At 43.1% G+C, this 27,736-nt stretch overlaps 1 long non-coding RNA gene across 3 annotated transcripts in view; it reads right to left on the bottom strand.

Annotated features, from left to right (window-relative positions):
* Window positions 1-7,377, bottom strand: part of LOC141567877 (uncharacterized) — a 29,351-nt gene extending 21,974 nt beyond the window's left edge. For all 3 annotated transcript variants that reach the window (XR_012490819.1, XR_012490818.1, XR_012490820.1), the window contains exon 1: window positions 7,246-7,377. This is a non-coding gene — a long non-coding RNA (uncharacterized LOC141567877). The remainder of the gene's footprint in view (window positions 1-7,245) is intronic.
* Between the last annotated feature and the right edge of the window lie 20,359 nt (window positions 7,378-27,736).

Here is a 27,736-nt window from a genome sequence, read left to right as displayed (position 1 = left end):
CTGTGAGGGCCTCCGGAAGTTCTCTGGGCAAGCCCTACATTTGGTTGATTTTCTTTGCCTTCTGCTCTGTATTGTTTTTCCTAAGGATTTAGAAAGAAACAGAGAAGAACCATCTGACTTGATTGTTTTTAGGCAATTAAAAATGGGGAATGAGAGCGCCAAGCTTTTTGTGTAGCAGATAATATCCTCTGACTCTGGAATGACTTTAATTAAAAAAACCATGACTTCAGTGATGCTCTCTCAATGCATAATATCCACAAGAATGGTAAAAAAAAAAAAAAGAAACATCTGCAGTTAGCCTTTTGGCAAACTTCCTTCATTTGTGTGTATTTTTAAAAACCCCAGTGTAATAACTGTTCTGGACTTTTAATTTCTATTTTATATTTAAGTGACAAAGAAATTGTCGGATGGTATTTCCTCATAGCTCTCTCCCATCTTCTTAGAAATATAAATTGCTTGAGGGGGAACTGCTATAATTTTAGACCAGAAAAACACATGCCAGATGGCGTATATGAAGCTGACCCGCCCAAGGATGTATGCCTTCCTCATTAAGATGTGTTCTAACTATTACTGCAAAGCCCAGGGAATGATGGGTCTAAACCCTCACTTATGCTTAACTGCTGACATGTGGCTTTGTTTCTGTGTCTTATGCTCCTATTTCCATGGATGTGAAGGAAGCACCAATTAGGGAACGCTCCATTATTAGAGAACCAGGCACAAGCCCGCTGAAGCAGGCGACCTGCCTTCTCCCCAGAAAGAATGTCCAGCCTGCCTGGCTGATGGTCCCCTGGCCGCAGTCACACTTGGCTTTTGAGATTCTCCAGCACACTCTATAAACATGTCTCAGGCTGTCCTGTTCCGTTTGTTTTTTTGAACTATATTGTGCAGGGTAGAGAAAAGGGAAATCTAGTGGAACCCTGGAGATGACAGCGGGGAGGCAGAGAGAGGCAAAAAAAAAAAAAAAAAAGAAAGGCAGAAAGGGGAAAACAGGAAACAGGCTGGTGAGGAGAGACAAAATGCTCAGAGTCAGGAAGCAGGATCGCTATATTCTCTAATCTCCACGGTGCAGTTGGTTTGCTGCATGGTTTGGACAAATTCAGTGACAGTCTCTGTGCGCCCGGGTATTGCCTGTTAAATAAGGGCTCATCTTCGCTTTGCAAGAGGAATGGAAGCCTTTGCTTAGTCTTCTCTTACATGATGGACCCCTTTTTATTCTCAAGGTCTCAATCTTCATGCCGTTTCCTAACCCTGACTCCCTGGCTAAACTGGCATGAACCCAGCCCCTTAGTCTCTATATTTATTTCCCGCATTGCTCTTATCTGTCTTGGTTCTCTAATAGTTTGTTTATTATTATTAGTTATTATTATTCTATTCATTTATGGCCTCATTCCTCAGAGGCTGTAAACTCCATGAGAGTGGGCATACATCTCTCTTATCATTACCCTGTCACTGGTATTTAGCACAAGCCTGGACTATAATAGATGTCGAAAAAGTATTATTAATCGTGTACATCACCGAATAAGTTTACCAGATGGCGTAGATGGCACGTGAAAGGAATGGGAATGTAGGAAAATATATTTTGTTGTTGAAGTTCTATTTATTAGGACTTTCAAAAATATATCATCAAGCACAAAGCTCAAGTGATGGCAACTGATAAATATTTAAATAAGACAAAGTATGTGGAAACTCAGATATCTCAAGGATTATATTTTAAAGAACTTCCACTATATTGATTCCTTAGGAAGGTTTTTAATATTACATTATTGGGATATGAAGAAATTGGTGTCTTCTCGCCATTTTTGATATCATTCTTAAAATACCCATTAAAACGAAGCCATTTTGTCCTGATAAATTAAGTGCTATATTGCAATTCCTGGGTAGACTAAAAAAGAGCCTTCTCTCTACTCTTTTCCAAATATACAATTAACAAAGACTTAATTATTCTCAGGGAATAACTTATTCCTTGCAATTCGCCAATTCGAGAGCTATTTGTTACAATCTTAAAAGAGGAAATGGTGCATAGGCCAAGAGGAAATTTGGAAAGGAAATGTGCTTGAAGAAATTATTTTGAAAGGTGAAATGAGGGAGGAAAGAGACAAAGGAAAAAGAAAAATTAGAAATGAAGTCATTTCTGTCCCTCTCTAATAACCTCTGCTCCTTGGAACTGAGGAAGCAGAACTTGACAGAAGATTCCATAGACTGACAAATGGGATGCTTTAAAGATCCTTCTAGTGAGTCAGGGGTCAGGGAACACAGGCTTCACCCAGACTCACTCAAATCTGGGACTCTTTGGTTCTTATTTTCCTCATCTGCAAAATGGGAGCAATAAAATCTTCTACAAAGGGTGATTGTGAGATAAAGTAAGATCATGTATACGAATGCACCAAGTCTAGCTCAATTCATATCAGTTTCCTCCCACCCCTCCCCACTGGCCCCAGCCTTACCCAGACTCAAAGTCGCAGAGTAAAGTCAGGCAACAGAAGCAAACACTATTGACTCAACTATCTCAGCTTGCGCTGGACATCCAGCACCTGTTTTTATTTTGCTCCCTGCCATTTGCAATCCTTCTTCATGTGAATGATACTACTCGCCAACTTCCTTAAACCTACTGTGGAAGATAGTTAACGTCCTCTTGAATAATGTGGCCTATGAAAATTGTCAGGGTTGTAATTTTAATTATTGAGTTGTTAAGTCCCTTGTATAATATAATAAAATAGTTGACCCACATTGAACCATATGTATACATATATATATATATATATATATATATATATATATATATATATATATGGCATGTGTGTACATATGTATTCTATTAGAACGTCCATGTGTTAGTATATATGGTCTAGTAGAATATGTACAGAAATATATATAAAATATATATTCTAAACCCTTCCTGCCAGCTTGTTTCCTTGTCGGGAATCTCTAATCCTGGCTGGTTGGGGGATAGAGGCTTGAAGTCCACATAACTGAGGTGCTACAACAGTTCTGATTACGTGGGATAGTGTGGCATGCCTCACAGCTGCAGAGTATTTGGTCTGATTTCCCAAACTCAGATGCCATTGAGTTTCCCGATGCCAAAATCAAGCAGTCAAGGATGAGATGCCTAAGGCAAAACTGTTATGGGTTTTAGGGGATGATACTGCCCAAACATTCAGTTCTTAGGCAATGTTAGTAAAGATATTAAGTCCAAAACAAGAGCGGTATTGATCCCAAGGCCTTTGGTAGTGGTCAGACCACACTCTTCAGACAACACCTTTAAAAAGAAGAGGTTATCCAGGGTGGCCAGAGTCTTCACAGCTTCCCCCTGAGAAATGCTAAAGGAATCTGGAGATGCTTGCCATGAAGGAGAGAACCGAAGGAGATACAGTCATTGACTTCCAACCTCTGACAAGACATGTGGGCAGAAGAGGGTCTAGCTTTATCCTGCCTGTTAAGAAAAGCAACATGAGCTCCAATGTGCAGGAAATGTGAACAGGTAAGATAGGATTGGCATTTTCAAAGGAAGAGAGGATTTTCTAACAGGTAGACCTGTCTGAACATGAAATGGTAGTGAGTTTTCTGTCAGTGAGAGTATGCAAGGGAGAGTGGGGCTGATGGACTACATATCTGGGATGTTACATTCTCGGCTTTTCTCTGAGGCACCAAAGGAGAGTCCGGATAGCTTTCCCCCTGCTAATTCTTGCCTGAATTCTGAGCACAGGCAGTTGAGATAGATTAGAAGGAGCACACACAGCCTTGGAGCCCCTGAGGTCTGTTGAACCCCGTGCCACCCTTATAGCACCTTAACCACATGATCTTTCCATTCCTTGAACGTGCCAGGTTCATTCCAGCTCTGGAGCCTTTGCTCTGGCTCTTCCCTCTGCCTGAAATGCTCCAGGTCATGAAATGATTCCAGTCTCAGCTCCATGTCCCTTCTTTACAGAGGTTTTTCCTACCACGCAAGCTGAAGTGCTCACTCACCCATTTCTTGGTGCTGTTTCTCGCATGCTCTATTTAGTGTCCGTCACTACCTGTGATTTTCTTCTTTCTTTCTTTGTTTACCTATGTTTACCTTCCCTACTTAAGGTAAACACCGCGATAGCAGGACTGCCTTGGTCACCACTGTATTTTCAGTGCTCGGAGCAGTGCTGGCTCAAATAAGGCCCCTTAAATGTACCTGCTGAATAAGACAATGGGCCAGCATCACGCTTAGTCAGATAATTCACGCCTCAGTTATATCGATAATATTATATTCCTAGTGACCTTGGTCCAGGCACCGCCAACCCCTTCTCTCCTATTCAAGTAAGCATCATGGTGAAACGTATGCCTCTATCAGGGCTCAGGATCCTGCTTCCTTCTGTGGTCACAGTGAGTTGGCTGAGGAGTGAGTATCTGACCCAGAACTCACCAGTGAGTCACCTTCCCAGGAATGGTTGAAACTGGAATTTCGAAAAAGAGTTGTAGACTTTCTGTGATGGTAGAACATGTAGCATGTGAAGCTGAGGATGTGTTGGCAACCCCACTTCCCAATCCTTGGAAGCCGACCTGGTGTAGAAGGGAATGAAATGGGTCCACAGAGAGAAACAGAGACGAGAAATGAGCAGCTGAACTCTCAAGTCCGTTAGGCCGGAGGCCCGGTCATCGGGCCCGGCCTGTGGTTCTGTGAGATCTCCCCAGGATTCTTTACATGCATGACCCCTTTTGTCTACACCAGTTGAAGTAGCTTTTAGCATCAGCCATCAAGAGAGTGCTGATCAACATAGAAATCAACTGAGTGAGACTGACATGGAAAATCCTTGACCTATGGACACATAGAAAGCACTCAGAAACATTCATTGACTTATTTAATCAATGAAAAAATAGTACTTATGATATACACACAAGACCTGACACTACAGTTGAGAATAGCTGCATCTGTGCCATGTGACCTTTTATTCCCTGTAAATTGTATTCTGTCTAAATGGCAGGTAAACCACATAGTCCCTGAGATAGAGAGGGGAACCCAGCTTGAAACAAGGGCCACCATGACACACACCTTTGACGAGACCCAGCGTTCACACAACATTTTGGGAGATCTTTGGCAGCTGAAGAGGCAACTGGGCATTTTCCAAAAGAGCGAAGAGCAGTGGAGAGGCCTCAGGCTAAAGCTGCAGCGTTTCCTCAGGGTCTCTAACCATGCTGCATCCCAGAGTGCGCTATGCATCCAAGTAGTTTGTGAGGAAAGCACGGGCAGACCCCGCCATGGGGGAGCACATCCTGTATGGGTGGGGGCCAGCACGTTCGAAACAGAACGTACAATAGCATCCCAGCCAATCACGAAGGGTGCGCCCCACACACAGCGGTTAAGAAAGCTGCCCAGATTGAGACACCACATCTTTCCAGCCCCCCTCTTCCCCCAGCAGGAGTCTGTGGAGACAGAGCTGCATTTTGGGGAGCAACATCATGCAATCACTTGGTAAGAGAACAGACTGAGCTGAGAAGCCAGATTTCCCCTCCTGGGTGACATCCTTAGGAGGCATATAACTCAACCTTTTAACACATATTCAAGAGAGAACACAAGCTACAGTTGATGGTGACAATCTAGAAAAGCAAAGGGCCCCAAGGTTTAGTAAAGCCAGATGTTTCCACTTCTGAAAATAAACATAACAAAATGTAAAATGATACAAAGTTCGAATTTTAACAAATGCATGGATACTAGGGCAGGCTGTAGATTGTGTGGGGTCTTTGTTGTGGAGATGGCATTCTTGGTTTAGTGTTGCTTACATCTGGCAAAGGCATCTGGGTGTAGCGAGGATGAGCTCTCCCCCTCCCCTTGGGTGAATTTGTGGAAATCATTCAATCTCTCTGAACATGATGGAAAAAAATGGGGTAAGGATATATGTCTTCTACCATCCAACGACAGAGAGACCGCTGACACAGAAAGTGCTTCTAGAAACTACTGGAGCTAAATGCTAGAATGCGAGTGTCCGTATAGGGCCCTGGGTTTACACACGGTGACACGAATCTCAGTACAAAGAAAGGACACTATAGGAAGGAGAAGACATGTGAAGATTCAGAAAACTAGGAAGTGATAGTAATATTGTTAGTAGCCATGATGTATTAACAGTAATACGTTCTGGCATGGATGGGAGGAAAACCATTGGAGCTTGAGGTAAATAACTTGTACATTTTCTGGGAGGTAGACAGTAAAAATAGTAGCTAATGAAGAAAGGGAAGGATGGGGATTTGAGCATAGAAGAAAGGAAGGAAGAGGATGAGGAAGGAAGACAGGGAAGGAATATTAACTACCTACTCTGTGCAAAGGATTCCTGCTTTTCCTTGATTCAAATGCTCTTCTGGCTCAGTCCTGCTTGTCCTGAAAGATGTACTTCAAAAGTCTCCATGTCTTAGGGAGCCATTGCTAACTCCTCTGGGCTTCTATATGGCATAGCATTTAATTACGTTGCCGTGAAATTAATCCCACAGCTGCTTTTCTCAGTTGACGCTGAGCTCCTTGAGGGCATGTATCATGCCTGTTCCATTCTGAATCCACTGCCTAGCACAGATTCTAGCACATAGTAGGCACTTCGTCAATATTTTTGCGTGAATGAATCACCTCATTAAATTCTCGCAACTCTGAGCTAGGGAGATAAGTAGAGTTGGGGGGAAAAGGTGTCCAGAAGAACTGAGATTCAGATGTGAAACTTTTCAGGTGACCGATGGGGACATTTGACACTCACTGTAGACTAACAGCTTGTGAGATTGTTGTAGGACATCAGACCAGAGATTATTGAACGTCCATTGGCTGTACCTGTGCCAGGTTGGCTGATAAGAATCAAATGGAGTGCTTGTTGAAAATATAGATCTCGGGGGCCTCCCCAGATCTGAAGAATCTGAGTCTCGTCTTATCACATCTGTCCAACTGCTCCTGAAAAACTGTCATCCTTAGTCCTTTCTCTTCATCCTTATTCAATCTAACACCAATTCCTGGTGGTAGATCCTCCCCAAATATCTCTAGCATCCACCAACCTTTCTCTACCCCCAGCATTACTATCCTTACATAGACACATGGACCCTTGTCAGGACCTCCTGACTTTTGGATCTGTTTCTACACATCTTCTTCCTATTGTAGGCTGTCGCAGCTAGAGCAATCATTGTAGACAAAAATCGGACTCAACATTCACTCACTAGATGAAATCTCCCGAAAGGTCTCCCGAAGCTCTTAGAACCAAGAGTAACACTGTAATATGGTCTCACAGTTCCCTTTGGTCCTGCCCCGCTTACCTCTCCAGCTCCCTCTCGGCACTGCCGTCTCCCCCACCTGCCTTCAGTTCTTCACATGCTGCCCGCTCCTTCCAGTAGCATGGCCTCTGCCTGAGTGTTTTCTGCCTCCCATCCCCTGCTCGCCAGTTTGACTTCTACTCATCAGCTCAGACAAGGGCAGACCCTGTCATGGACATGCTCCTATCACCCTGGATTTTTTCTTATCACAGTTTCTAATTATGTATTTAGTTGTGTAATTACTCGGTTGGTGGCTCTCTGCAAACCACCGCTCCACACACGAGACTGAAAGGTGCACGAACGCAGGGCCAATGGTAGCTTTACTGAGTATCCTCTCCTCAGTGTCAGCCGGTGTCCTGACGAATAATGGGCATTCAGTACACGAGTGCTCAATGGATACATGAGTAATACAGTAAGGTCAAGTTTGGGCCCAGGAATCTCCATTATTATAAAACTCTCTAAGTGAGTCGATGCAGACTCAGGGGAAAAGGTTGAAAAGGTTATTGGAAAAGGTTGTCCCCAGGTGAGAACCCATGATTCTAGGGAAATGTGTCATGCCTCTGTCCTTTGTGTGTGCACGTTCATGGATTCGTCCACAAGAAATGTCCTGAAGAGTTTCAGGCCCTTGGCGGGCGGTCAGCACTTGGTGAGCGGGTATCCTATGTGTGCTGTGCGAGTGGCCAGCAGCTCTGGCTCTGTTATGGCCAGATGGTTTCCGAGCCCTCTCAGTCAAGTTCAGTCCTACGGTTATTTACTCAGCACTTTCTCTAAGCCAAGCCACCTTCTGCTTGGTACTAAGCCTAAGGCCTGCCTTCAAGGAGAACTCCGCCTAAAGCGAGAGACACACGGGAAACTGCAAGGCAGCATGAGATGCAGCATCATTGGCAAGTGAGCGCTCCCAGTGTAGCACAGTGGTGGGGGGACAAGTGTCGGGAAGAACTGACACTTGAACCAGGGTTAGAATGATGGGTAAGAGTCTACCAAACTTTGCAAGGAAGCCGGGAGGGCATACGAGGAAGTGAAAGTTACATTTTGCAAATGCAAAAGTGCGGAGCCTGGGACCTGTGTCATGTATTTGGAGAACTTCCAGTCACTGGCAGAAGCAGTAAAGATGACAAAGGGAGAAGCAGGTAGATTGGGACAAGCCTGAAGAATCATGAAACATCTTACCTTCCTTGTAAAGTTGTGCCCCTTTCTCCCCCTTCTGTCTCTCCAGATGCAAGCGCTCTGGTTGCATTTCTGTGAGTCTTAACCCCTTTTCATGGCCCTTGATTAGCCCTTAATTCTCGACCCCAACATCGCAATACCCGCCTAGCACATTTCATAGGCAGAGGTACCTCGTGGCTCCGTGAGAGCCTGTCTTCGTCTTGCTGAGATTGTTGCTGGCAGATTTACTTCCAGTGTGATTGTTGCAAGAATTTGTCTAACGGAATGAATGATCAACCCCGAGTAAAGGGATTATGAAAAACTTAATAGCACTGTAGCAATGTGGCTGTTAATGAAATACAGCTGGCTGTTCCCGCTGTTTGGCACCAACCGACCCAACACTGTCAACATCACAATATGATATTTGTTCCCGATTATTTTACAGCAACAACTGAAATACAATATGGTATTAATCATATTTATTATAAGTATCAATTTGAGAAATTTCTGACATGCCAGAAAATGAATAGGTTTATTATGAAAAGCAATTCTGTTTGGGGCATGCTGACTGCTGCCGTATAATAAATAGCCTCTGTAAGAAATTTTAAAAAAAGAAATAAAGCGAAAAACAGCACTGAAAACAAAAATGAGGCATCAAGACCCTTCAGATGCCTGCTGTTTCCAAGAGCGAAGGATACCCTGTGTCTTTACAATGCCAACAGGCTAAAATAGACCCAGCGAGAAGAGAGCAAGGAAGCTTTCGTGACTGGGGTTCAAAGGAAAAGGGACACTGGAGGCAAGTGACACTTTTGGGAAATGCAGAACCCTCCAACTGGCTCCTCCTCACAACAGTATCCCAGCAGGCAGTGCTTTAGAGACTGTGGCTGTCTTATTGGCTCTGTCCAGAAAACTCTTGCTCTAAGTATATTACAGGGCATTGTATCATTCCTTTACTTCTTTCAGGTGCATTTTCAAATATCTCCTTATCAAAAAGGTCTCCCTGACATCCCCATTAAAAAAACAAAACCAACCCCTGTAAAGGTTACGTATATTTTATTTCTAATAACTCTGCAACTATTATATTTACTTCTTATCATCTTCCCCCACTCCCCCTAAGCTGTAAACCAAATGAGAGCTGAGCATTCATTTTGTTCACTTCCTTGCATCACATGTATGCCGAGCATAGAACGGTCAAAAATCTTTGTAGAATGAATGAATGAACAAATGAATAACTGAACAAATGAATGAATTAATCCATTCAGTCAGCGATATCTTTATGAACTAAATTTTGACAGTTTCACCTCTTTAAAACATTTCTTCATTTCCTGTTCTTGAGCTCTCTTCTAGCCCCCAATTTAGTTCCTCCTCATTAGATCTTTTTCAGTAGCTTCCAAACTTGTTCCCTTTGAATCCCTTCAATCCATTCTCGCTATTGCCACTGAAGTCACTTTAAGAAAAGACTGCATTATCCCCTTGCTTAATTGAGGTGGTTAAAATCGTTCATGAGTCTCTGATTTTTCTAAGGATAAAGCTCAGAAGTAGAAAACACTTCATGCCCTGGTTCTTGCCTGTTTCCCCAGCTTTATCTCTTGCCTCCGCCCAAAGCACATTGGATACCCCCTAGCCCACCTCTGGTCCTTCTTGGATGTTTCTTTCTTTTTCCCTTTTTTGCTGTTCAGTTACATTCAACTCCTTAATTTTGTCATATAACTGGGGCAGAAAGAGAAAAACACATAGAGCTATGGAAACATGTTAAGGAATCCAGCATTGTACAGAACTCCCCACACAAGGACAGGGTCTTTCAAGACAATCAAGTAACAAGAGATCTATTTCCAAAGAGACCTAGCAGAACTCACTAGAGAAATAATAAAGACATATGTCAGAGGACTTTCAAACAAATGGTGTTCAAAAGTCAACTGCAATCTCTGGGATGGTGTCACAAGTAGATAAAAATATTTCCTGGCAGTAAGGGGGTTTTATACTTAATCTAATCTTAAAATAGTGGTAAATTATCATTCAGGAAGGACTTTAGGGTAGATTAAGATGCATTTGAATGTCTTCCAAGACGGAGTTTGGACAGGGAGTTCAGAATTCATATTCTTGAATTTAAAGATCTATCAGAAACAGTGGAGCTGGACACACAAAAGGGGTAATAATACCTCTATTTACCTATGAGATTCAAATCAAGTGTCACTTCTTCTGGGAAGATCACCATCTGTGCTGGGGCTCTCAAATTCTTCCCCTTTGTCTCCAGTGACTCTTGTCTTGTATTGATGTATTTGTGCCGACACATGACATTTCTTTGCTCAAACGGATGTTTCTCCAGCTAGAACAGAGGACTCCATGCTTCACTCATCTTGTACTCTTAGTGCCTACATGTCATCAGGCCCATAATAGGTGCTCAATGGATGGAGACTGGGGTTTGAAGAGTGAAAGAAAGGAGCTCCTGAAGTGTAACGCTAAGAGTAACACTTGTGGAAATATGGTGTTCCTATACTTTACTGTCAGCAGAATGGGCTGTGACCATGGGAATGAATAACTTAGGGAGAAGTGATGGGAAGATGACTTCACATGAGTAACTGCAGGAAAGTCAAATGCTAGTAGCAGCAACGTTGACCCGTAAAGCAGAAACTACCATCATAGTGCCCAGCACAATAAATGGCACACAGTAGGCAATCAACCATTTGATCGATCAGTCAACCTAGTAAAAGCTGGGATAGAAATTGGTACAAATATTGGAATCGATATGCCCAAAGGTCTCCAAGGAAACCCTATTATCCAATCATCTTTTCCCTGTTAGGGTAACTTTTTTTTCTTTTTCTTTTTTAGGATTATTGATAAAAATAACAACCAAAATATATCTTACCTTAGTTATCTTACGCATGGCTCCAGCTTGGTTTTTCATAGTGTGGTGTGGCTGGGGAAGGCCAGTTTCTAAAGGACATAATTTGTCCCTGATTTTTTTCTTTTCTTTTTGTCATAGTCATTCCGATTCTTGCTCCAGTTTTCAAAAGGTCTGTAGGAAATTACGGACCTACATCATTTCTTCCTTTGAACTATTAGTACTTTGTTGGGTAGAATTTATTTTGCATAGAATTATTTAAGATCACTTTTTAATTATAACTTTTGTCTTATGGGATTTTTACAACCTTATTTTCTGCTGATACAAATAGCTTTTGATCCTTAAAAGGGCAGGGCTATATTTCCCTTCAAACATTTTTAAATCACTAAAGAGAATTAGTTTTTAGTAATAGTGAGGGAAGAACATTTTACTCCTAAAACTTAAGAAAGCGGGAGGCCCAGTAACCAGATGCTGGAAACCAATTAAGGTTTTTTTATTCCAGTATCCAGACAGCTGGCAGAAACAAAAAATAGCCTGGAAGAAATGCTGAAAATAAAAACTATAAAAGTAACAAATAAACATCATAGTTTGTCCACAGTATTCCACAAAATGTCCACAAATAGCATTTCTTTTTATTTTATTCCTGAAATGAGTGGGCAATAAACCATTTTGGGATTTAAGGTTTAGCTTAAGATATGGGTGTGATTATCATAATTGGGAAAGGAGCATGAGGTGACCCTGGAATCATTGTTGGGAAGTCAGCAGCATAAGGTAGAGAGAATTGCAATTAGCAAGAAGGAGTATTGTCATCCAATTTCCATCAATAAACAGGAAGTGGCAACTTTGCAGCAAATTCCAGAATTCTTCAGACTGATCAAAAGTGAACTCTATGAGGGATTCCTATATGGAAGAGGAAAATACAGAATAAATGTAAGGTCTTTGTTATTGCAAGGGAGAGTAAAAGAGGAAGAAGAAACACTGCAAAAAGACAAAAATGCATCCAATATTTTGAGGCAAGATTGTAGGATTCCTAGGAAATTGGAGTTTGGAATTTCCTGTCCCATCAAGATAAACAATCCACTTACCTTTATTTCACTTCTCAAAACAGTGAAATGGATGGGAGTTTAGTTCCCCAAAAGTGAGATTTTAGTGGAAATCAATGGTACAGGGTACCAGTTATCCTCAGAGGAAAGTAAGCAGGAAGCCATCTGAAGGGACAGGTTATTTCCAAAAGAAATGGCTAACGGATTGCATTTGTAGATGTGTTTGGGGCCAACCCTGATGCCCTATTCTTAGCTGATTACAAAAGAAATTATTCTCAGTTTTTAAAGTATCTCGGTTCTTTCCTGCTGTGGTTGCAGAAGGTATAAATACACCTTAAAAGAGCTTAAGATGCCTCCCAAAGCCCCAGAACCAGAGGCACAGGGGCTCCTAGCAATGGTCCCAGGCCCAGATTCAGATCACCAACCTCTGCTGAACTCACTCCTAGTTGTGCATTTGAAGATGGAGCGTGTGAACTGAATGTCAACATAACACCTGGGAAGGGCCGCCTGGTGTCATCAGCACAGAATTGACCAGAGGGTCGGGAGACCCCGGTTCCCTCTCAGCTGTGCTACTGCAAGTCAAGGTCAGTGTCATCTCTGAGCCTGACTGTCATCATCCAAAATGGCAAGAAGACAATGGAAACAAAGACTAGATCAGGATTTGGCAACCGACTGCCTGTTGGCCGAATCCAGGCCACTTCCTGTTTCGGTACATAAAGCTTTATGGAAACACAGCCACGCCGCTTCACTTTCATATTGTCCGTGGTGGCTTTTGTGCGACAGTGGCAGAGGTGACTAGTTGGGACAGAGTCCACATTGTCCGAAAAGCTTAAAAGAATTGCTTCTGGTTCTTTACAGAAAAAGTTTGCTGAGCTAGAGCCAGAGAAATCTGTGGTGTACGCTAATCCGCTGCAGGATTGGGCATCAGAGTTTCCACGTGATGACACATGATGAAATGTGCTCGTGCTAATCTAGAACATAGCACAGGAATTGGTAGACAGAGCTGTCTATGTCAGTGCTCAAATCCAAAAGTCATCCACCTGAACATATAGCAATGTCTCATGTCTATTATCATGCCTGGGTTTGGTATAAAGGGGTGTAAAGGGTAGGAAAATTCCCTGAGCTTTTTTTTTTTGTTTTTTTTAAATTTTTTATTGGGGAATTTTGGGGAACAGGGTGTTTCTCCAGGGCTCATCAACTCCAAGTTGTTGTCCTTCAATCTAGTTGTGGAGGGCGCAGCTCAGCTCCAAGTCCAGTCGCTGTTTTCAATCTTAGTTGCAGGGGGCGCAGCCCAACATCCCTTGTGGGAATTGAACCAGCAACCTTGTTGTGAAGAGCTCGCACTCTAACCAACTGAGCCATCCAGCCGCCCTCCCTGAGCTTTTTAAGTCATTTTACATTCAATAGGAGACCACTGAGGCTTTTCTGGAGCAATAGAGAGTGTGAAATAGAATAAGGCATCCAGACCAATAGGTTAAATTTATTGAAAGGGTGAGTAATTGAAGTAATGTTACAGAATATCAAGCAGATTATTTAGATAGCGCATAAGTTTCCAGTTTGATCGGGTCAATTTGCAGGCCGTCAGAAAGTACACAGAGAAATAGAGCGTTTGCTCCATGGGCCTTCAGCATTAGAATAGAGTAATTTGGTCTCGTTAGCTAGTTAATGTCTTTCTCATGTTCAGAGGAAGAAAGGAAGCAGCGATGAGAGGGAAGTGATGAGATCATACTGTAATCGCTTCCACAGATGACAATAACAAGCCTTTTCACACCTGCTAATATTTCATGTTGTATTTACAGCTCTTCCCCCTACACAGACATAGGCGCCTGAATAGAGGAGTGGGTCAGGGAAATTCTAGAAAGAATCTAGGAAATGGTTGCCAGTTTTACCTGGTTTCAGAACCTCCAGTGGAGCTGGGGCCCTAGGTGGACTGAATTGTGGTCTCTGGGTCGGGGTCCAGGCAGTTACATCTTTACCTGATGCTTAGACAATTAGTACAGCCAGCTTGGGAACCACCTATGGAGTCCCAGCCCTTCGTTTCCCAGGGATGAGATTGGCTGAAGGTCACAGCCCTCATCTCTCCACCCAGCTCATGTCTCTTACAATAAAACACCAGGTCCCCACAATGGCCTCGTCGGGATCATTTGTACCATGTGTATGACCGATTCCAGCCAGCCACAGGGGCCTACTTCTCTCCTTCAAACATGTGGGGCGCACGCCTGCCTCAGGAACCTGGCACTTGTTGTCTCCACTTCCTGGAATGCCCCTCCCCTGTATCCACATGAATCACTTCCTACTTCATCCAAGGCCCTGAGCAGAGGTCACCTGCACAGAGAAGCCTTCCTTGGCTCTACTTTTCTTTTCTTTTTGGCACTTATTATTACCTGACATGTCGTGTACTTAAATGTTTGTTCATGGTCTATTTCCTCCTCACTTTGATTGCAAGCCGGGTGTCAGAACCAAAAAGTGATGTTTGTTCACAGCTATAGATCCAATGTCTATTTCTGCGTGGCACATAGTAGACTCTCAATAAATATTTGTGCATGGATGGGTGGATGGATGGATGGATGGATGGATAGTTTTTCGAAATACTGTCCCCTGGACTGCCAGTCCAGTGTAATGATGGAAAGTGAAGTAACATAAAAAGCTTTGAAATCAAACAGATATGGTTTGAATCCTTCATGCATGACTTTGAGTGAGTTACTGATTCTTGCCAAGTGTCAGTTTCCTGTGTGTGAAGTTGGGCACTGACACTGGAGGATCATTGTGAGAATTCTATGAAGCAGCCTAACAACAGCTCCCTAGGGAAAGAAGACTAAAGCGGGCTTCAGATTTAGGTTTCCCCACCGGAATTCCAAGGGCCTGGGAGGTTGACTGGAGTCCCCTATTGGGCTGCAGAGAAGTGGAAGGATGCTTTAGTTTCTCAATGCTGAAGGAGTGGGAGGTTGTGTAATTCTCAGTTAGTGCTCTTTTGAACCACATTTCATCAACATATTGTGAAATAGGGAACAATAGGAAGCCTGGTCTGGCCAACATGCATCGGGCCTCGTGCTGAGCAGGATGTGCCAAGGGGAGAGTGAGGTCCCTGGCAGCTCGCATTGCCCTTCCCAGGCCTTTGCTCTCATGGGGCTGGCTGGGAGCGGGCAAGTCACCCTGTGAATCCACTGGGCCAAATCACCAAGCGATCCCCAGTGGCCATAGAAAACAACCATGTCTTTTGTCTACTGCCTCCCAAGCTGAGATTTAGGGCTTCTAGTTGCCAGAAGAGGGAAGGGAGGAAAGAGAAGAGCATTGACAATCACGCCGGAAGCCTACATTCTAGGTAACCAGCTAGTCACTTTCACAATCCTGCCGCAAATTTCTTCAGCCCTATTCATCCATAAGCAGAATGATTGGCCTCATTTTCCAGATAAGGCAACAAGGCGGGGCAAGGTGAAGGTATTTAGAGTATTATGCAGTTGGTCAGCCCACAAGCGTGCAAGACCTCGCCCTAAGACTTGATTCTTTTCTTCATTAATTCTGTAACCACAGGAGCCACTCCTGAATTCCTGTGTTTGTGTTCTATTTTGTAAAATAATAATAATAATAATAATAATAATAATAATAATAATAATGATAGTAACTACTCCTTGAACAAGCTGTTGAAGATAAAGCAGTTATCCCAGTGTCTTGCCCATAGTAGGTGCTTAATAAATGCTTGCCACTGCTGTTAATTTTGGCTTAAGTGACCCTACCAAGGGGCAGGGCTAGCATTCTGACTCTGGTTGACCTGACTCTAAGCTGCTTCTCTTCAGTTGTACCACATTGGTTCTGGTGAGTTGGGCCACAGCGTGAACTTTATAGCCCAAGTAATTCACATTCATAAAATGTTTGAACTCGAAGGCTTCTGTGGTCCCTTCCAAACAGGACATTGAGTACTACTTCCAGCGGGAGAATCGGACATCCTATTCTGAGAGGTCTCAAGGAAAGGAAGTCTGGAATCTTCCCTGGAATCACATCTCGTACGGCACCTCCCTTCTCTGCAGGATGCTAAGACCTCTGGCCTCTGTGGGCTTTATCCTCCCCTGCAACAGGTCCCCCTCACAATTAGTTCTTGGCACTGTCATCAAAGTGAGCTCTCTCCAAGGACGTGGAACAGGATGAAAAACAAATCTTGTATTGTAAACTCCAAGTGCGATCAGGATAGGTGCAGCGAAGAAGGAAGGTTCTGCTGTGGAAATTGAGGGCAACAAAGAAAGGCAGCCCACTGCCTGTACCCCCCACCCCGGTGATTTGTGGGGCTGTGTGTGTGCCCTCTGATGCCCAAAACATTCCCACAGCAAAGCAATGCTCAAGAAGCAGACCCACTGAAGACTTCACCTAAACGTACAGGCATTTTTCTCTCTTGTTTCAAGTCATAGCAGGGAAGCGTGCTGGCTACTTCTATCCAGAAAGTATCAGGTTTATCCCACAAAATCCTTAGGGCAGCAGTGGTTTGCCCTCATCTCCTGACAGCGCGGATGAGCGGAGGGAGCCAAAAGACACAGCATCTCCCTTCCAAAGAAAACTCTACTTCAAAGAAGAAAGTGACCGCGGTTGAGGAGGTGAAGTCACAGCCTCGGCAAACCTTTGAAGCCGGAGGAGAAGATGTAAATTAAGTGCAGACAAGCAGGGTATAAAAATAAAATCCTTGAAGGAAACGCAAAAATCCTTCTGCAATGGGTGTGAAAGCAAAGGAAGTTGGCCAAGGCAAGGAGCAGATAAACAGGATTGCATGATGTCATCACACTAGGAAAAGGCAAATCGGAAGAGAAATAGAAGGAAAGCGCATGGAAGTTGTAAATTGTCTGTTTTATCTGAGAACTTGGAAGAATCAAAGTGGAAGCAGAGTCAATTTTCTCTATGTTCAATGTATTATAAACCCGCCGAGAGGACAGGAAACATGATTTTATTTGCTGTTTCTGCAATAGTGTTATTCTGGTAAATGACAGAGCTATAGGGCTCTGTCCCCTTTGAAGGGCTACATGCCAAGTGTCACTCTTGAGTTCCTTATATAGGTGTTTTTTGTTTTGTTTTGTTTTTTTGGTCTGTGTCCCATTAGTTATTCATTCGTGTAGGTATTTATTTATTCATTCATTCATTCATTCATTCACTCATTCAAGAAACCCAGTTCCTTGGTCTTTCCTTCTTCATTTGCTTAAGTTAAACCAACCAATTGTTGCTTGCAACCATAAACACTAATACAGGGCCCGTGAGGAATTTTCTGGTTTTTCTTCTACAGAGAACATGATAATCTTCTCTGTTTAATTCCATCGTTTTTTGTTTTTGTTTTCCTGTTCTTTCTTTAGTGTGCTTCTAGAAAGTCTGTGCTGTATTTTTGACTACCTCTGGTCACGAGGGAAGATTTTGTGGTACATATTTTGTAATCGTGCTCTACCCCTGGCTAAAATAACACCTCGTTCTCTCCATCTGAAATGCCCTCTGCTTTAACCAACTTCACCTATCAAAAAAAAAAAAGTGTGTGTGTGTGTGTGTGTTTAGACCCAATGTACACCTTGAAGAATAAGTAAAAAGAAATAACACAGTGATAAAGCTTTACTAAACCAGGCTTTACAGAGGCACCATCAGTGGCTACATTGGGACCAATCACTGAATCCTCCTCAGCCATAGATTTCCCATAGTCATATCTACCCCTAGATCATTACTGGAGTCAAGAGGCAACATATACGAGGTCTGACAATTGAGTTCGGGAACTGGTGGCAACGATGTCGCTAACCTTTTTTGCTATCAGAGGGATTATTCATTAAGACATTGTACCAACTGGACTAACAGTTAACCAAGTTTACTATTTGGAAGTGCTGAAAGGCTGCGTGAAAAAGTTAGATGACCTGAACTTTTCACCAACAATTCGTGGCTCTTGCATCATGACAATGCACCAGCTCACACGGCACTGTCTGTGAGGGAGTTTTTAGCCAGTAAACAAATCACTATATTGGAACACCCTCCTTACTCACCTCATCTGGTGCCCAGTGACTTCTTTCTTTACCTGAAGATAAAGGAAATATTGAAAGGAAGACATTTTGATGACATTCAGGACATCAGGGTAATACAATGACAGCTCTGATGGCCATTCCAGAAAAAGAGTTCCAAAATTGCTTTGAAGGGTGGACTAGGCACTGGTGTCGGTGCACAGCTTCCCAAGGGGAGTACTTCAAAGGTGACCATAGTGATATTCAGCAATGAGGGATGTAGCACTTTTTCTAGGATGAGTTCACGAACTTAATTGTCATACCTCGTAGGTGTTGGCCCTTGAGCCTATGAGCTCCCCTAGGTTCTCTTTCCTTTCTACACTAGCATTTAGCACAGGGCCTGTCACAGAGTAAGGAAACCACACATGTTAGTTGAGTGAATCGATGGATGGATTCGTGAATGAAGAAATGAAATATCCAAACTGACAATAAGGAAACTCCCCTCTGCCAACTTGCTGTTTGGTTTGATTAATATTAATTATTTAGATACTTGGTAACGTACAGATCCCTAGCAGCATGGAGCCACCGACTAATACACTCTTCGAGCCAATTCTAGTAAGGTAGAAAAGTACTCCCGTATCTTAGAAAAGACGAAATCTGGTACTAGAGTCAGCGGCATGATGTATTTAAAGGTGAGCCTAAGGCTGCTGTTCGTATAAAAATCATCCTATGATATTTCTTGCTGGTTAACATTTTTATTCAATCTCATAGAACAGTTAGAGTGATTAAGACCCTAGAAAATAGAATTCATGAGAAAAGGTTAGAGGAATTGGAATTATTTAGCCCAGAGAAAAACGTATATGTAGTCATTCAGTGAGACCTCATTATCCAATATCAATTTATTCAAACAAGGGCATAATTTAAACTGACAGCTCTGTTTCCAGTGAACAAATGACCTACTGTTTAAAAAAAGAAAAAAAAATTGATAATCAGAAACCATTTAACTCAAATGTCATTATTTCCTTTCTGATCTATTTTAGATTATCAGTGATTTATTCTGTATGAAAATTTCTGGGCCACGTTCCGCATGACGGAAGTTAGCAGTTTACGAGATAGCATCAAACAGAGCCACGGCCCACCATCGCTGGCCCTTCACGTCCTGTTCTCTAAAATGAGGCTGTTTGTTCATTCATTCAATAAGTACTGAGGACCTAATGCATGTCAGGCTCTGTGCCGAGCATTAGTTAGCAATATGGAAGTTGTAACAAACAATGTGCATTATTGTATATAATGCACATAATAAACACTTCCAGTTATGGCCCTCTCCTACCAAGCTTAAAGATGCCTGGCAATCTGTTAGAAAGCTATACCAGACCCCTAAATTAAGGCATCGACAAAGCACATATTCAGGTGTTGGGGGAAGGGAGAAAGCAAATTAAGCTACCATCTCATTTATTTTCATCCAGTTACTTTTCAGAAGGGCACCTGTCCAAAGGAAAATGGGATACAAAACAAATGAGTTTTGAAAGATAAAGAAAAGGAAAAATATTTTAAGAACAAAGGACCAAAAAACATTAGCGTTAGGAAGGACCTAATGGTTAGCTGAGAAATACAAAGTTCACAGAGGTCAACTACATGCTCAGGTCAAGGCAGTAAATTAGTAGCAAATGAAGACTGTAATTCTAGTCTCCTAGTTGTCTTGGAGCTCTGCTATTTAGTTCTCTCTCCCCATTCATATTAGTTAGTAATTGCATTTGGTTGCTAATAGTAACTATCAGTCTAAGGTTGTTAATAATAGAATGCAACATAATGACACAAAAACATAAATATTTATCCACTCACATAAAATCAGGAGATAAGCAGCCCATAACTGCTCTTAGGGACCCAGACGCCTTCTGTCTTTCTACGCTTTGGGTATGTCATTACAATCTTCTTGTCACAAGAAGGCTGCTAGGGCTCCAGCTCTCACATAGTCTTTAATTAGGTACATTGCTGCCAGGTATATATTCAGCTTTCTATTACTTAGTGGAAGAAAGTGAACATTGGGTAGGGAATTTATAATCTACACCACATTATTGTTAGGAAGCAATATTCCCTGGGCCTCTTGCATTTCTGCATCTTTTTATAAGCAGAGGCACTGTCTTCCTTTGTTCTGAACTGTTTTTTCAGAGTCGTGTGTATAGCAAACCGCCTTGGACGCTAGAGACCGTGTCTCCCTCCAGAGCAGAAGGCAGCTTTGTTTACTGTCCAGTATAACAGTTACTGTCTCTCAGGGGTTAGGCGTGCTGACTGCCCAGGATAAAAGATTCAAGTCCCTAAACTCACTGTTCCTTCCCTGGAACCCTGACTGTATGGGCCGGTATCGCATGACCCTATTCGTGTCACCCTATAGGAAATGAGGCTCAGGGAATTGGCTTAAGAAAATGACGTTACTCTGATTGCCATCATTGCTCTGAGTAATCAACTGCCATCTGTGTCTGGTCCCGGAGTCTCCTCTCTGCTGCCAGCCTCCACGAAACTATAAGAGGCTAACTTGTTAGCTTGTGAGGAAAACTTCATACCCTCCACTGTTCCTGACAATCCCCCATCACTTGCTTTGTATGATATACTGTCCAAGGGGCCTAACTCCCAGGTGTCTAGAATACAGTAGGTGACCAAGCCACGCTTAAATAAGTAAATGACTAAGTGAGGAGAGGCCCCCAAAGGGCATTGAATGCAGCCGCCACTTGACATGAAGTCCTGCCTATACCACTTCGGGGCCTCACGACCTTCTCCGACCTCAGATTCGGGAGCTGGTAGTCTGCACTTCACTCCCTCCACTTGCTCAACTTTTGCTTACTCCCTAACCTACTCCTGCCGTTTGGCTTTGGGCCTCTTCGCTCCACGAAACTTCTCTTCCAGGTCTCCAGTGACCTGTGAACTGCCACAGCCAACTGACCCTGTTCACTGCTTATCTTATTCCCCTCAGCGCTGCTGACATTTAACTCCTTCAAGCGCTTCCTTCCTTTGCTTCAGTGAAAGCTTCGTTTCCTGGTTTCCCTAACACCTCCAGACAACTATTTCTCCGTCTCGTCTTCCTTTCATCACCCTTAAATGTTGGCAAGCCACGGCTACCCATCCTCCACATAGCTCTCATCTCACTCTGTAGAATAAACTCCATACGTATTTTACAAAAAGCACGTTTAATGACCACGTGTGTGCTGATAACTTTCTCCTCTCTATCTCTAGCCCAGCCTGTTGTAAGCACCAGACCTATATTTTTAACCCTCCATTCACCATCTCCACTGGAATTTAAAAAGAAAACACATTCAAAGAGAAACTTATTTATTTTCTCCCCTTCTCAAACCCCGTGGACGTGGAATCCCTCTCTTGGAAATGGTGTCACCATCCATAATAGCTTTTCATGTCAGAAGACCTAACAACGCTGGTCAACCTTCCTATTGGATTCACCTGGTTGTCTCATAAATAGCTCTCAGGACGCTTGTCTTTCCTGCTGCATTGACGTTAACTTAGGTCCTCATTCATTATCTCTAAGTTTGGCCCCTCCGTAAAACTGTGTCTACAGAATCTTCCCCATTGGATCATAGTTCCCAACAAGGAATGAACCAGAACAAAAATCTCTCACTGCTGTCCTGATTAAAATCCTCTGTTGGCTTTTCTTCGTCAGAACAAGAGAAAGTCCAAACTCTTCAGCATAACACACGAAGCCCTCCCTCCATAATCTGTCTCCAGCCTGCCTCTTCACTTCACTTCCCAATTCTCCCTTCTCACATTCCCAGTCATAATGAACCACTCAGGTTCCAGCATGTTCCCTGAAATCTCAGACCTCTGCACCTCCAGAGAGACTGATTTTTCTGCCTGTCACTCAACCCCAACTCCAGACCCAGCCCAGAGGATCTTTTCTCCTGTAGGAACTAGCTCACTAGCTCTAGCCCTGGGAAGTGTACCTGCAACGAGCGAACTCTCTCTCTTAAGAAAAGCGGATTACTCCTTTCTTTGTGCTTCTCTGTACCCTCTCTCCCAGGAAGAATCTTTTTATCACGCCGCACTGTACTTACTTGTTTACATTCCTGAATTTAGCAATTAAACATGGCTTATGTATTATCTTTATATTCCCAAGGCAGAGCACAGATCCAGGTACACAGAAGAGGTTCAGTAAAAATATTCTTAAATGGTAAGAAAGCTGGAGAGTTTCAGTAATGCCAGCAAAAAGAAAAAAGAAAAAAAAAGGAGTCACAAAGGAGAACGAAAGGCAGGACAAAATTTACCTTCCTCACGTTTGCCTCAAATGAACCCTGGAATATTCTTAGGCAATCTTCACCCTCCTGGGCCCTAAAATAAGAAATCAAGTTCACCGAGAAGTAACAGATTGGGAATTGCGCATAGAAGCACGACCTCCCAGCCTGTCCAAAGATAAGCCAATGGGGGAAAGGGCAGCTACAAGGCAGTGGTTTGTCTTGACCTTGCACATAAAAAACAAGTTGTGAACACTGGGAAATGTCCTAGCACGTAGGACAATAAGGCCTACATGAGGCTGCATGGACGTGTAGAAGGTGCAGAGCACTGGGCAGGAAACAGGGCCGGAAGCCTCGGGCAGACATGCCACTCCCAAACTGGCCACTTCTGGGTCCTTGGGCAGCTTCCTTCGCGTCTCTATGCCTCGGTTTCCCCATATGTAAAATGAGAATCATAATAATACCTTTTTTACTTAATAGAGTCAAAAAGGAAAGTGCACATGAAATGTTTCCAAAGGGCCCGGCACAAGAAAAACGCTCAATAAATGGTACCCAGTGTTTATTGTAAAGATGGTATTAATAAGACAGTTTTCTCTAAGTGGCAGAGCCTTCATTTATAAAATGGAGATCATTTCTCTCCCTGAGTTGTGTGAAGATTAAGTAAGGCACACATGCAAAAGTACTTCCCAAATTCAAAGCCTTATTCAATAGAGAAGCTATTATTTATGCTGTTATTATGAGACATAAAGGGTCAAAAACTAGCCGAGAGAGGCCAAAATACATTTGTGGGTTTAGCTTAAAACAAAGGAGTGGGACCTGGGGGGGAGGGGAGGAAAAGCTTCACATATTAAAGGAATAAGAAGTACTACTATTTATTAGGCATATCCTATGGGGCCTTATGCTTTTTATTAATTTATTCACTAACTTTCTGATTTCTCCCAACAATATACTTTTCCGTTGCTATTATTGTACCTGTATTAAACTAACAGATGCACAGAATATTAATGTAACTTAGAAAAAAACACCCAAACAGGACTCAACTCTGTTCCAATTGTTGTAGGAGGTGCTGGCAACTAAATTTGTGACTACAATTATTATTAATTTGGTTCAGGCAAGATTCCTTTAGGTGGGATTCCTTTAAGTCTTATTACCAACATTAATTTCAAATTACCATGTGGAATGACCATCAGAGGTAGTTACTGTAGTAGTAGATAGTTACTGTAGCATTAATTGCAAAAAAATTACATTGAGAATAAGCTGCATGCATGATATGCTATAGCTCGGGGCCCTCTCTCGTTAGGAAACCAATGGCAGCCTTATTCGGGTATAACTAAGGGAGATGTCTGTCTTTACCTTATTTCTGTCTCCCTACCCTTTCTTTATGCACACCCCATAACACCCACTGGTGCCTTTCCTGACAAGCCACATTTCCATTTCAGATGGATTACACTCCTATGGTTGTTTCCTTTATTAGCAGTTTTACACCAACTGCAATGAACGCTCAGTCTTTCTGTGATCATTGTCTCAGTTTGTACTAAAATGCTGTCTTCATCCATTTAATACAAATATTCACCTGTCTCCCTGGTATTTCCACTCGCATGTTCCGCAGACAACTTGAGTTTCACAAGTCTTAATTTGAACTCATTTTGTCCTCCCCAGGTTAGGTTCGCCTACCGTGTCTTACAACAGCAGATAAACATCTCCTACCCAGTAGGGCACAGATTCTAAAGCCAGACTTTCAGTTTGAATCCTGGCTCTAATGGTAACCTGCTGCATGACCAAGGGTGAATTTTTAACCCCCCCGCGTCTCATTTTTCTCATGTAATATTGATATTATTTAACGCATATAGAGTTTTTATAAGAGTCAAATAAATTACCATGTGTAAAACACTAAGAATAGTCAGTCCTTGGCACATGGCAATTAGTATACATACAAATAGCCACTCACCAAGTAAAATGAACCCGGAAGCCATCGAACACGCCTATTTCCAGTGGATCACTTGCTTACTAAATCTCTCAACTGCTATATCCACATCAGTGACCTTTCCTTACCTTTGTTTAAGCCCCATCGTCTTTCATCTGACCTAATACAGCAGGTTCTTCAGTGGCTTACTCCTCTGTGCATCCATCACGCAGCAAACATTAATATATATTCACTCCTGGTTTTGGACCTGACATTGTGCTCAAGTGTGGGAAGCAGTAATGAACTTGATGGGCATGGTTTCCTCCTTCTGGTCTCGCCTTCTGCAGTCCAGAGCAATATGACGATATTATTGTGCTTTGGTCTTTACTGTCTTCATTTCAAAGTCGACACCTCCAGTATGACATGGGCTGGCCTTATTTACCACGCCATTCCGTCTACTCTTCCCGACCCACGTGAACCTCCTCTGTGAGCACTCACCTCTGCTTTTTACGGCCTTTTCTCTGGGCCCTCGCACCTGCTTTTTCCTCTGATCCCTCCAACTCTACTCTACCCACACCTTTTCCCACAGCTAATTCCTGTGGGCTGTTTAGTTTTCCCTGATCGCTAGATCCATGTTCCTATATAACACGTAGAATTCTGTCCTTTCGTGACACCAAATTAAGTGACATTGCAATTTCTGGTTTATTCGTCTTCCCTGAACCCTATAGGGTATATTCATTCAGGAAGCCCTTACTGAAGTAACAAACTCCGAAATTTCAGGGGCTTATATGTTCACATATAGTGAAAGTGTGTTTTCTGCTTATGTCCGCAGTTGGATACAGGTGTTAACTGTCCAGTTAGCTTGCCACATGTGATTCAGGAAACCATGGTCCCCAAGTCTCTAGGGGACTGTGTTTATCCAGCAAATGAGGAAAGAGAGGCTGTAAAAGGCATATCTGCTCCTTAGACTGCCATAGAAGCAATGCACATCGTTTCTGTTCACTCCAGTAGCAAGAATTCCCTCTAAGGCCTCATAGGATTATGAGGGACAGCCCTGTCCCAGCAACCACTTTCATCTCTGCAAGTGGAAGCACATATCTCTGATGGACAACCAACTGTCTCTGCCTCGGTTAGTCAATTATATCAAGCCCGGGATGTGCCTTGTTTATTGTTTGTTTTCTCTGCTTAGCATAGTGTATGGCACAGAAGACATTCTCCCTGGATGAGTGTGTGGGACATGAAAGGACACTTGGCTTCCCTCACTCCAGCTTGTCCTATTCCTAATTACACAGACACGGGGAGGTCATCTAAGTCTCTAATTTGTGTTCTAATGAGCTGTTAGCTTTTTAACCCTTAGAAATAGCATCTCCTAAGTCCTGTGGTTTGTCAGTCTCCCTCTGCTTCTCTGCTCAGAGCACGTGTGGCTCACCCCCAGGCTGCAGCAAAAGAGGGGACACCGTGTTCTTTTCTGTTTGGTGATAGGATGGTGCTTCTCCACTGGGCAGATACTGGATTTGCTCTTTGCCGGGAGTCAGCAGACTGCAGGTTTCTGGAGGGGAGGAACTAACGATTCCGTTCTTTCATTTACAATCCTAGGAGGAGTTCAGTAGAACTTGAAGGGACCTCAAAGATCGTCTGGTCTATAGATGGCAAATCCTTGTCACATGTGATACCAATCCCTTAACACACCTATGGCAAGTATTGCCAACCATTCGTACCAAACCACCACGCCTCTCTGTGGCTTCAGCATTTTCAGCACAGAGATTCAGACTCAGACTCCAAACGTATCGGCGTTGGCATTGAGACAGTGCTGTTTGTCATCTTTGATCCACTCCACCTCCTTTTTTGATGGAGGTATAATGCCATTGAAGGGAAAAGAATTGAAGTCACTACCAGGGTCACACAGGAAGTTGGTAGCAGAGCTAAAACCAAACTCGAGGCATCCTGATCCTTGGTCAAATGTTTTGTTTGTTTGTTTGTGTTTTCTTACCACTTAGAAACAGAACATTCAAAACCACATTCAAAGCACAAGGAGCTACTCCAGAAGTGCGGCTGTGGTTTGAGAGAGTGAACATGGCCGTGTGCCTTAAAAATAAATTCTGTGTCTCACCGTTTGGCCGAGGGCCTCCTCTGGCATTTAAGAAGGTCTTGCCTTTGGGGTTTACAAGATGTCCATTCATTTTCAGTAGCACCAACTTGCCATGGAGTGAGGTTAAGATCCTGGGCCCCATACATGGGTGGGTAAGTTTTTCACAGTCTATCCAGATAGTCAGTGGCTGAGTGGCCTTAGGCAAGCGGACTTCCTGTTCCAAGCCTCTGTTGCCTCTTCTGCAAAACAAAGTACAGTACATGGCTTTTGAGGTGAGCTTAGGTAACCCACGTAAAGCATTGAAGACAACGGATTGTGGGTATAATTGCTATTGCTTTATGCCCAGTCTCATGTCCTGCCCCCCCCACCACCACCACCACATGTTGTCAGTAAAAAGATGTTTGAATAGCTTAAGAGTAAGATGGAAAGAGCACCGCCAAGGTCTCCAGCAGCCTAATTCTAATCCTGGCTCTTCTGCTCTCAGTTGTTCTGCTCTTAGGGGACTTGCTTTGCTTTCTGGTCCTCAGTTTGTTTTGTCACCTTTAAAGTAGGAAGACTGGGAGAAGCTCTTAAAGTCTTCTTTCATCTGTGAACTCCAGTCATTCTACACTCTCTCACTAGGTGAGACCCCAAAATGATGGTTCCTGAGCTGCTTTCCTCGGTTTGGGGAACACTAGGAGGAAGGCTGCTAATCAGGTTTCTTTTGGGTGCAGCGGCCAGTCGCCCTTGCACTTGGCATTTGAGACGAATCTCCATGAGTAAAGTGTGGTCCAAGTATGACTTCAGCCTGCTGGCCCAGCAAAGCCATTGGATGCTGCCAGCAGAAAGGGAAGACTGTTCCAGCCATGAGGCAACTGTCTTGTTATAATTCATGGACATGTGGGTGAGGGGCACGTCTCTGGAGAATATCCTTGTGCCCACCCCAAAAAAGGTCGTTCTAGGTAAAGGTTCTCTGAAGAGAAATATTGGTGGGAATAAAATATATGGCAGAACCCTAGCCTCCCACTCCAGGCCAACCACCAACATAAGCAGGATGACAAACCAGCGTAGAGCTGCTGGGTGTTGGACACACACGGGTAATCAATATGCAAAACTGTGGTCCCTGTTTTTAAGGAGCTCACCATTGACTAGGGCAGGCATATAACTTAAGGCAATTCTATGACTGTAATAAATAATATCATGGACATTCAACTAGAGATAAAATGATGATTTTAGCAAGAGAAGTTGGCATCGACTTCGGATGATAGGTAGGGGTGATAAATTGTCCAGAATCACTAAGCAGGGCATC

The sequence above is a fragment of the Rhinolophus sinicus genome, linkage group LG12, assembly GCF_036562045.2.
Source record: "Rhinolophus sinicus isolate RSC01 linkage group LG12, ASM3656204v1, whole genome shotgun sequence".
Lineage (NCBI taxonomy): Eukaryota > Metazoa > Chordata > Mammalia > Chiroptera > Rhinolophidae > Rhinolophus > Rhinolophus sinicus.
This window is presented reverse-complemented; position numbering and strand designations above follow the sequence as displayed.